A 12,295-nucleotide genomic window follows, 5' to 3' on the forward strand; every position below is an offset into this window, starting at 1 on the left:
CTAATAACATATAATCAAACCACATTCTTAAAATAAAACATTTTACAGAAGAAAGAAAAAAATGTACTGGCTGTGTCTAAGTTATTCTGTGCATATATTTAATGACACTTTATTTTTTACAGAAGGTTTATCAGTATTACATATTTCAATAAACATGTTTCAAGCGTCTTGAAAAACTTCACCAAAGCCTGGAGTAAGGAATAATTCAGAATCAGAATAGCTAAACTGAACTTTTGGTGTTGAGGTAGGAGGCGGGACTCAACTCTGGAGGTGAGGCTCAGATACTGGACAAATTGAGGACTAGCTAAAAAAGGTTCAGGGCTGAAGTAGCTTTGGAAAGGACAACTCCCACCAGTGTGCCAAGTCAGTTCATCATTGCCATGACAACACTCAGAACTTACTGCCCCTTTCCACGGCAACAACCTGGCAATCTGGAAATTACCACCCTCATTCTAGAAATTTCTGCATAAACTACCACTTAATTTGCATATAATTGAAAGCAGGTGTAAATATTAGTGCAGCATTGCCTCTGAGTTGCTACTCTGGGTACACTGCCTATGGGGTGGCCTTGCTCCTCAAGGAGCAGTACCTCTGCTGCTTCTGTACAGTTGCTGCTTCGATAAAAGTTGCTGTTTAATAGCACTGGCTCACTCTTAAATTCTTTTCTGGGAAAAGCCAAGAATTATCCTGGGCTAAGCCCCAAATTGAGGGCTTGCCTGTCCTGCATCAGTGTCATCTTCTAAATCTCAAATTATTTGCAAATGGTGCATCTGTGAGTTACTCTTAAAGAGCCAAGCAGCCCTTGTGTTAGTTCAAATCCCTAAGTGTGTTAAGTCTTCCATGTGCCTAACACTGTATTAAATTCATTGGGGGATACGACTGAAGTCTATGACAAATTCTCTGGTCCCAAGGAATTTATCTTCTCATTATGAAATTGAAATATTCATACCTGGCCATACTGCCCAAGGCAATTTACAGAGTCAACGCTATTTCCATCAAGCTTCCAATGTCATTTTTTGCCGAACTAGAGAAAAACTATTTTAAAATTCATATGAAACCCAAAAAGGGCTCAAGTAGCCAAAGCAATCCTAAGCAAAAAGAACAAAGCCAGCGGCATCACATTACCTGACTTCAAACTATACTAGAAGCCTACAGTAACCAAAACAGCATGGTACTGGTACAAAAACAGACACACAGACCAATGAATGGAACAGAATAGAGAACCCAGAAATAAAGCCACACACCTACAGCCATCTAATCTTTGACAAAGTCAACTAAAACAAACAATAGGGAAAGGAGTCCCTATTCAATAAATGCTGCTGGGATAGCTGGCTAGCCATAAGCAGTAGAATGAAACTGGATACCTACCTTTCACCGTATTTAAAAAAAAAAAAAAAAAAAAAAAAAAAAACCCAAGGTGGATTAAAGATTTAAGTGTAAGACCTCAAACTATAAGAATTCTAGAAGAAAACCTAGGAAACATCACTGTGAATATTGGTCTTACAAATCATTTTATGACTAAGTCTTCAAAAGCAATTGCAACAACAACAACAACAAATTGACAAGTGGGACCTAAGTAAACTAAAGAGCTTCTGCACAGCAAAAGAAACTATCAACAGAGTAAAGAGACAATCTACAGGATGGGAGAAAATATTCACGAACTATACATGTGACAAAGATCAAATATTCAGAATCTGTAAGGAACTTAATTCAACAAGCAAAAACAACCTCTTTGGAAAATGAGCAAAAGACATGAACAGATGCTACTTATTTAATTTAATTTTATTTTAAGTTCTGAGATACGTGTGCAGGACGTGTAGGTTTGTTAAATAGGTAAGCATATGCCATGGTGATTTGCTGCACCTGTCAACTTGTCACCTAGGTATTAAGCCCAGTATGCATTAGTTATTTATCCTGATGCTCTCCCTACCCCCACACCCCACTGACAGGCCCCAGTGTGTGTTGTTCCCTTCCCTGTATCCATGTATTCTCATTGTTCAGCTTCCATTTATAAGTGAGAACATGGACTGTTTGGTTTTCTGTTCCTGAATTAGTTTGCTGAGGATAATGGCTTCCGGCTCCATCCATATCCCTGCAAAGGACATGATTTCCTTCCTTTTTATGGCTGCGTAGTATTCCATGGTGTATAGGTACCAAATTTTCTTTATCCAGTCTATCATTGATGCATATTTAGGTTCATTCCATGTCTTTGCTATTGTTTCAGTGAACATACACATGCATGTATCTTTATAATAGAATGATTTATAGTCCTTTGGTTTTATACTCAGTAATGGGATTGCTGGATCAAATGGTATTTCTGGTTCTAGGTCTTTGAGGAATGGCCACACTGTCTTCCACAATGGTTGAACTAATTTACATTCCCACCAACAGTGTAAAAGCATTCCTATTTCTCCACAGCCTCTCCAGCATCTGTTGTTTCTTGACTTTTTAATAATCACCATTCTGACTAGTGTGAGATGATATCCCATTGTGGTTTTGATTTGTATTTCTCTAATGCTCAGTGATGTTCAACTTTTTTTCATATGTTTATTGCCCACATAAGTGTCTTCTTTTGAGAAATGCCTGTTCATATCCTTTGCCCAGTTTTTAATGGGGTTGTTGTTTTCTTGTAAATTTGTTTAAGTTCCTTATAGATTCTGGATATAAGACCTTTGTCAGATGGATAGATCGCAAAAATTTTCCCCCATTCTGTAGGTTGTGAACAGACGCTTCTTAAAAGAAGACACATGGCTGGGTGCAGTGGCTCACGCCTGTAGTCCCAGCACTTTGGGAGGCTGAGGCAGGTGGATCATGAGGTCAGAAGTTCGAGACCAGCCTGGCCAACATGGTGAAACCCGTCTCTACTAAAAATACAAAAATTAGCCAGGTGTGGTGGCAGGTGCCTGTAATCCCAGCTACTTGGGAGGCTGAGGCAAGAGAATTGCTTGAACCTGGGAGGCGAGGTTGCAGTGAGCTGAGACCATACCATCGCACTCCAGCCTGGGCAACAGAACAAGACTCTGTCTCAGAAAAAAAAAAAAAAAAAAAGAAGACACACAAGCAACCAACAAACATATGAAAAAAAAAATGCTCAATCATCAGAGAAATGCAAATCAAAACTACAATAAGATACCATCTTACACCAGTCAGAATGGCTACTATTCAAAAATCTAAAAACAACAGATACCGGCAAGGCTACAGGGAGCATGGAACACTTATACAGAGGGAATGTAAATTAGTTCAGCCACTGTGAAAAGCAGTTTGGAGATTTCTCAGAAAAACTTAAAAGAGAGCTACTCTTTGACCCAGTAATCCCATTACTGAGTATATATGCAAAGAAAATCCTTCTGCCAAAAAGACACTTCATCACAATACTATTCACAATAGCAAAGACATGGAATCAACCTAGGTGCCCATCAATGGTGAATTGCATAATGAAAATGTGGTACATATACACCATGGAATACAATGCAGCCACAGAAAAGAATGAAATCATGTCCTTTGCAGCAGCATGGATGCAGCTGGAAGCTATTATCCTAGGCAAATTAACACAGGAACAGAAAACCAACCACCACATGTTCTCCCTTACAAAAGAGGAGCTAAACAATGGTTACTCAGGGACATAAAAATGACAACAATAGACAATGGGCACTACTAGAGGGAGAGGGAGGGAAGAGGGCAAGGGTTGAAAAACTAACTATTGGATGTTATGCTCAGTACCTGGGTGACAAGATCAGTCATACCCCAAACCTCAGCATCATGCAATATACCCAAGTAACAAACCTCCACATGTACCCTGTGAATCTAAAATAAAAGATGAAAGTATTAAAAAAGGAAAAGTACAAAAGAAGTACTTTCATCTCAAAAAAGCACCATTGCCTTTTACCTTTTAGGGATAAAAGTACTTCTTTTATAGTTTTCTACAAAAGAACTAGAATATCACTTTTGCTGGTTGCTTGTTTGTGAAGATGAGATGCCTGTAGGTGTGTGGCTTTATTTCTGGGTTCTCTATTCTGTTCCATTGGTGTATGTGTTTGTTTTTGTACCAGTACCATGTTATTTTGGTTACCGTAGCCTTACAGTATAGTTTGAAGTCAGATAATGTGATGCTTCTGACTTTGTTCTTTTTGCTTAGGATTGCTTTGGCTATTTGTGATTTTTTTTTTTTTAGAATAGTTTCATATATCAAAGTTAAAAAAATTAAGAATTTTTGTATTATGTTATACATGTTAACAGGAAAGTCATCATCATCATCATCATGTATCTACTTTTCTTGAAAAATCAAAAATACTCGTAACTAAAATAGAGAACAAAATAAGACTGTAAAATGTTAAGACATGTAATAATTATGATAGAGAGCTGCATTTTAAGTGGATCTCAAAGGGAGGATAGAATTTTGGTAAGTGAGGAAAGGGCACTCATTTTTCTAGCAGTTCATATTTCATCACCTTCTAAAGATGGAAATGAAAAAACTATATCTGGGGTCAGCAAGAAGATTGGCCTGTTTGTAAAACTGATTGATATGAGGAGCAAAGGGATTGGGAAGTGCATTCATAATTTTGGGTGTCTACTACGGCATGACAGTATTACTAGTAGATATGGATATGGAAGTAGATATGGACAGATTTATAGATATAGATTCTCATTTAGGCCTTGCAGCAGCCTTTTGTAGTAAAATTAGTATTTCCCCCATTTGTACCTACAAAACTATAACTTACCTGAAGCCACACAGCGAATAAGTGGTGGTGGGGCCAGGATTCAAACTCAGGTTGTTGTTTGTTTTTAATCATCCAGCCCAAAATATCAACCAGGTCCTTTTAACTGTAAAACTACCTGTGTTACAGAAGGCCTGGATAGGCATGGAAGGTAAAATCAGGTTGAGCCTTAGAAATTCTAGTGTCATCTCTTTCACAATCCCAGATCAGGGCAAACAGAACAGAGCTGAGAGCTCCAGCACTCTCTGTGATACTCTGAGAGACTTCTTCTCCTCCCGTGGAAGCACGTGCACTGGCTGTGGTCAGCGGTGCACAACGCAGTTCAGGTGCGCTTGACCCTGAGTACCTTAGCTAAAACAAAAGCTAGCCAGAGATTAGCATTTAGCCACAGATTGCTTTACAAGATGGCATAATAAAGAGCTGAGATCTAACAACTATATAAACAAACTAGAATATTGTATTAATCTACTTTACAGAAGAAAAAAAGCTAATAGCATCTGGTGGCTAAAAACATTTGGCTTAATCTCCTCATGGACTCGTTATCTCCTTTGCCTAACAGCTGCTGGTAATAATTGACTAGAATTTTTTGGCAAATACAGAATCTGAGTACTTTATGTCTAACCACACCATTATGTTACCACCTAGTGGTTAAATATAAACTAACTTTCCACACTAATGTTATGAGGGAATAAGATCATATGCCCCTGATGTCCTTCCCACCACACTGTTTTATTAAATTGAAATCATATCAGAGTCCATTCTCTTTGATGATCAGAAAACACCCCAGGGTTTGTACCCGCTGAACTGTAAGCTCTATGAAGGAGGAGTATATCTATAGGCATTTAACAAATATGTGTTGAATGAATAAATGAGCTTTCATTTTTCTTTTCAGAACTTACACTTCTCTGAACCAGCTATAAAAGAGGTAGTTTCTCATATGTGTAAAATAACAGCAGGTAAATGTCTCTTAAGTATATCCTCAGGGATCATAGAGCTACCAGATGAAAACTGATGTGGTTTATGATTTTATCATATAGACGCTATCAATCCCTTAGTTAATTATATTGAAGAACTAAGATGCTCTTAGCACTGTGCTAAAAGATGTAAGGGAAATAAAATTCCTTGTTCCTATTATCAAGCTTACCAGGAAGATATAATATACCTAAACCAAAGAATAATGTAAAAATTTTATATAACTAAACAGAAGGTGGAGAGTGGTATAGATAATAAATATTTTAGGAAGAGATAATGATGGAGAGGAGTGGTGAAAAAAAGCTCCAGGAATGTGGTAGACTACAGTTCTCTGCTCCCACCCTTATAAGAGTATTATACAGCCCTTCCCTCGCCTTGCCTCCTTCTGGGTGAAGTATGCTTCCATGCTCCAGTGTCAAGCTTGTCCCAGGTGACTTGCTCTCGATAATGGAATGTGAGTGGAATGTATACATTGTAAGCAGCCAGAAATTCTAAATGCACATGCTTGATTCTTTTGGCCTTTGCATTCCTGTCCTCTGTTATGAGAAAAATATGTCCTAGACATACCACAGAAGCTGCCTTAATGAGCTAGAAATTATCAGATCCACTGAGTCAGAAGGTTAAAAGAGCATGACGGAAAGAAAACATTTGGGACCATGCCTGAGTAGGTCAGGAGATCACAAATAAGTTGCATGGTCCAGACTCCAATGTCACTTATTTCTAATGCATAGACATCTTTCATTCAACTTACTTCATGAGGGGCCCTGCAATCAACTGATGGAGGAAGAAAATCTCAGGCCTGGTTCATAGATTGATTGCCTTGATATGTTGGTACAAGTGGAAGATAAACAATGTAAATGATCTGGAAGGACAGTGAGGAAGTGAAATCTTCCCAGTGGGCAGAACTTTGAACAGCATACTTGGTTATTTCTCTTGTACGAAAGGAAAAATGAGATGCACTAGGACTCCTGTGCAATGGACGATGGATTAACTAGTTGATCAGGGTGCTGGAAAAAGCAAGATTGGCAGATTGGAGGGAAGAGGGAATAGGGAAGAGGCGTGTGAATGGACCCATTGGAGTGACCACAAAGTGCTTAGGTCTGTGTCTCACACTGATGTCTAAGAGGGAGTCATCCACCACTAACCTGGCAGAGATCCTCCTTCCTTGACCAGGCTCCTTCCTTGGCCACCACTTTGCTTGTGCATGGGTCCATGGTGGCCATGATATCAGTGACAAGTGCTATGCAAAGGCCCAACAGCATGGGCTTCCTCTTGCTAAAGCTGATCTAGCTCCTGCCACTGTTGGGTGTTCAGTGTGCCAGTAGCAGAGACCAATACTGAGCTTTGATATGGTATCATTTCTTGTGGAGGCTGGCCAGTCACTGTGTGGCAAGTTGATTATATCAGATTTCTTCCAACATAGAGGAGGCAGTAATTTGTCCTTACTAAACTGAAACCTATTCTAGATGCAATTTGCTTTCCTCACCACAGTTCCTCTCCAGGGCTTTACAGAACTCCTGACTTACCAACATGGGGTCTTGCAAAGCATCACTGCAGACCAAGAGAATCTACATTACCACTAACCAGCTGTATGACTGCAGACAAGTTATTCACTCTAAGCCTCAATTGCCTCATCTATAAAATGAAGAATTTAGTAGTAATGTTATGGGATCTTTGGGGGTGTCAATATTCTGGCCAGAAACTTCTGTGACCAACACTGTGGCCTGAGTTTTTGTCCTGCATCCAGGAAGAATGAGGTACAAAGACAAGTAAAGGATGAACAAGATGAAGATGAGGAAGATGAGCTCCTCTCTGTAGGCAGGTCATCCAGCAAGTGTTCAGGTCTCAGCAGAGGAAGTCATGGAGAGGATAGCTCCTCTCTGCAACTGATCATCCCAATATCTGCAGCCCTCAGCTGAGAAGAGACCCTGGAGAGAGAGAGGTTGGCTGCTCTTGCAGGCAGGTCATCTCTGCAGCTCTCAGAGAGAGGATAGCTCTTCTCTGATGCCGGTCATCCCATCATCTCTAGCTGTCAGTAGAGAGGATACTTCTTTCTGCAGCTGGTCATCTTGTCCTCTCTCTGCCCTCTTCATCCTCTGGCCATCCTCTGCCCTGCTCTGGCTGAGCCCTGAGCTTTTATGGACCTCAGAGGAGAGGAAGTGAATGTCAGTTGGTCCATGGGTGGCCATGGGCTGGCAGAAGAGGATCCATGAGTCCCCACTCCAGTCCAGGGGACTGGCAGCCCAGGCCCTCCCTAGCCTGAAAGTGAAGCCTTACTGGGGACCCACCCACTTCTACCCAGGAATCTGTCTGCCTCCCACTGCCATTCATGCCCTTGGGGCTCAGTCCCAACTCTGCTCTGAGATTGGAGCGGCTGCCGGTAGAGAAGAGGCGGCACTAGGCAGCAGGAGCAGACATTTCTGAGCCAGCAGGGGAAGGTGGGCCATTCCTGGCCTGAGGATGCAGGCTGCAGAGATACCCAGGTGCTGCACCTGGGGAGCTCCTGCCCCTGCCCTGCCAACTAGGAAGGGTCAGGGCTCCCGCTTGTCCCCAGCTCCTGCCTGCTCCATGGAGTGGGACGGCCAAGTCTGCAGCCGAGGGTCAGGCAATTGCAGCTGCACCCTGGAGGGCAGATCCTGTCTGCTTCCAGCCTGCCCCAAGAGCACAGGGAGGCTCGGGTCCCCAGCCTCAGTATGGGCGGCTGTAGCCCTGCTCAAGAGGGCATGGCTTCTGCCTGCTCCATAGCCTGGGTCTGCGGCCTTTTTTTGGGAGGCTGCAGCAGCACACAGGGAGCTCCTGCCCCAACTCAGAAAAGGCAGGGATCCCACGAGCTCTGTGGAGTGTACAGCCCCTGTGCAGTCAGTGTGATGTCAGCAGCCACTGGCATCAGTAATTTTACTGATTATAATTTATACAAAGACATTAACGTAAAAGTCCATAGTGAATTTCAGTTCTATCTCCTATCTTCATGGTTTATTTGGTCTCCCCAACATGAGCTGGGGGAAAAAAGTGTGGGGGAAAACAGTGCCTGAAACCCAATCAATATTAGGGGTGTGGTTTCAGAGACTCCTTGAAGTTACATGAAGACTAATACCAAACACTGCACTGATAACCTGGCATTCCACTGTCAGGGACTCTCTCCCTTCAGCTTGAGGCTAATCTGGGAAGAATCCACTTTGCTGCAAATATTTGTTTTAATTATCCCAAAAAAAGTTACTACTGTATTTAATATTATGTAATGTGATCAAGTAGTTGTAATCTTTAAGACAGGAAATCAACATGGTGATCTGCTCCATTTTCTCCCTGAGGAGGAAAAAAAATGAGAGAAGCTTCCGAGGAAGGTCAGTTAAAGGAGATATGAAAAGCCATTTAATTGCACACTTAAAATGGGTGAATTTATGGTATATGAATTATATCTCAATAAAACTTTTAAAAAAACTATTGAGAAAATCTGTAAGGGAGAAAATAAAGGAGCTATGAAGACAACGACAGATCTTAAGAAATACTTCTAGATTACTACTAACCTAACAACTTTAATGGAATTAAATTGTATCATTTTATCTTCTCTCTTCAATTTTGAATGACTGAATAAAAGTCATTTTATTTCCTTGCCTAGCAAGCCTATCCACATTGGTAACTCCAACACCCATTTTTAATAAATATCCGGTACCTGATTCTCTCAGTTGTTCTCCAGTGATGAACCTGCTCATGAGGGCCAGTTGTTAAATTTTAAGGCCTTTTGTTAAACACAGCCATCAGTAAAAATCAAACTAAACGTAAAATTAAATAAATTAAATTAAATACATAGGTGATAAATACCTCAAAGTTATCCCTTCCCCTATGACTTTACTACTGTTATTATTATCTATGCTCTGAAGTGTATTTATATCTACTGAGGTTATTTATGTCTATTGGAGAGAAAAAGACCATCCTGTGCAAGAGTCAGGAATGGCAAGAGAAATAGGAAGAAAGGAGGAGGCTGTCTGCCACTGTTAGCTATTAGTATTGTTATCACTGCTGCCGTTGTTGCTACCCGGAGACACAGAGCCCCACACTGTATAACCTATGACACCCTTAGCAGTTGGCACCCTTCTAAGAGTTCATCCCAAAAGATCTTGCACACCATGGCCCAAGAAAGCCTGGTCACCAACAAACTCAGAATTCCACAAGGCTCAGAATTTCCAACAAGCTCAGAATTTCCACAAGGTTCTCCTCTACAGTTTTGTCCTTATCTTTTATTTCTCCTTCCAAAGATAGCAATAATGTTTTGCAGCCCCTTAGAATGTGTTGTTGTAGATGGCAATTCTTTGTCCACCAGCTTGGTTCTCTCCTCTACTCTAAGAGAGACTGAGCTCCAGTAGAATCTGTCTGTATTAGTCTATTCTCGCACTGCTATAAAGAAATACCCGAAACTGGGTAATTTGTTTAAAAAAAAAAAAAAAAAGAGGTTCAATTGGCTTATGGTTCCACAGGCTGGACAGGAAGCATGACAGCATTTGTTCCTGGGGAGGCCTCAGGAAGCTTTTACTCATGGTGGAAGGCAAAGTGGGAGCAGGCATCTTCACATGGCCAGAGCAGGGGGAAGAGAGAGAGGGGGCAGGAGCAACACATTTTTATTATAAACAACCAGATCTCATGATAACTCACTCACCATCATGAGAACAGCACTGAAGGGATGGTGCTAACCCATTCATCAGAATTCTATTCCCATTAACCAATCACCTCGCAACAGGCCCCACTTCCAACACTGAGGATTACAATTGAACATGAAATTTGGGTGGGAACACAGATCCAAACCATATCATTCTGCCCCTGGCCCCCCGCAAATCTCATGTCCTTTACACATTGCAAAATACAATCATGCCTTCCTAACAATCCCCCAAAGTCTTAACTCATTCTAGCCTTAATTAAAAAGTCCAAAGTTCCATCTGAGGCAAGGCAAGTCCCTTGTGTCTATGAGCCTGTAAAATGAAAAATAAGTTAGTTACTCCCAAGAAACAATAGGAGCACAAGTATTAGGTAAATACTCTCATTCCAAAAGGAAGAAATCACCCAAAAGAAAGGGGCTACAGGCCCCATGCAAGTCTAAAACCTAGCAGGGTAGTCATTAAATCTTAAAGCTCCAAATATAATCTCCTTTGACTCCATATCTCATATCCAGGGAACACTGGTGTGAGGGGTGGGCTCCTAAAGCCTTTAGACAGTTCCACCCATGTGGCTTTGCATGGTTTGGCCCACACAGCTGCTATTACAGGCTGGTGTTTTCCAGGCACAGGGTGCAAGCTGTTGGTGGATCTACCATTCTGGGATCTGGAGGACAGTGGTCCTCTTCTCACAAATATATTAGGCAGTGCTCCAGTGGGGACTCTGTGTGGGGGCTCCAATCCCAGATTTCCCTTCTGCACTGCCCTAGTAGAAGTTCTCCATGAGGGCTCTGCCACTGCAGCAAGATTCTGTCTAGACATCCAGGCTTTTCATCCTCTAAAATCTAGGCAGAGGCTTGCAAGCCTTAGCTCTTACACTGTATGCACCCACAGGCTTAACACCATGTGGAAGCTGCCAATGCTTATGGCTTATACCCTCTGAAGTAGCAGCCTGAGCTGTACCTGGGCTCCTTTTATCCACAGCTGGAGCTGGAGCTGCCTGGATACACAGAACAGCGTCCTGAGGCTGTGCAGAGCACTGGCGCCTTGGGCCTGGCCCTAGGAACCATTCTTCCTCCTAGGCCTCAGGCCTGTGATGGGAGGGGCTGCCACAAAGTTCTCTGAAATGCCTTGGAAGCCTTTCCCCTTGTCTTGACTATTAGCACTTGGCTGTTTTTTTTCCTTATGAAAATTTCTACAGCTGGCTTGAATTCCTCCCCAGAAAATGGACTTTTCTTTTCTACCACAAGATCTGGCTCCAAATTTTCCAAACTTTTACACATTGCTTCCCTTTTAAATATAACTTCCAGTTTGAGATCATTTCTTTGTTCATGCATATGAACATATGTTGTTAGAAGCAGCCAGGCCACATCTTGAATGCTTTGCTGCTTAGAAATTTTTTCTACCAGATACCCTAAATCATCACTCTCAAGTTCAAAGTTCCACAGATCCACAGGGCAGGGACACAATGCCTCCAAGTTCTTTGCTAAAGCATAACAAATATGACCTTTACTCCAGTTCCAAATAAGTTTCTCACCTCCATCTGAGATCTCATCAGCCTGGACTTTTTATCCATATCACTATCAGCATTTTGGTCAAAACAATCTGCCAAGTCTCTAGGAAGTTCCAAACTTTCCCTCATCTCACTGTCTTCTTCTGAGCCTGTCACACTCTTCCAACCTCTGCCCCTTACCCAGTTCCAAAGTCACTTACACATTTTCAAGTATCTTTACAGCAATGCCCCACTCCTCAGTACCAATTTTCTGTATTAGTCCATTCTGGCACTGCTGTAAAGAACTGCCTGAGGCTGGATAAGTTATAAAGAAAAGAGGTTTCATTGGCTCATAGTTCTGCAGGCTGTACAGAAAACATGGCAGCATCTGCTTCTGGGGAGGCCTCAGGAAACTTTTACTCAGGGCAGAAGGCAAAGTGGAAGCAGACATCTTCATACGGCTGGAGCAGGAG

Source organism: Rhinopithecus roxellana, chromosome 8 (assembly GCF_007565055.1).
Source record: "Rhinopithecus roxellana isolate Shanxi Qingling chromosome 8, ASM756505v1, whole genome shotgun sequence".
Taxonomy (NCBI): Eukaryota; Metazoa; Chordata; class Mammalia; order Primates; family Cercopithecidae; genus Rhinopithecus; species Rhinopithecus roxellana.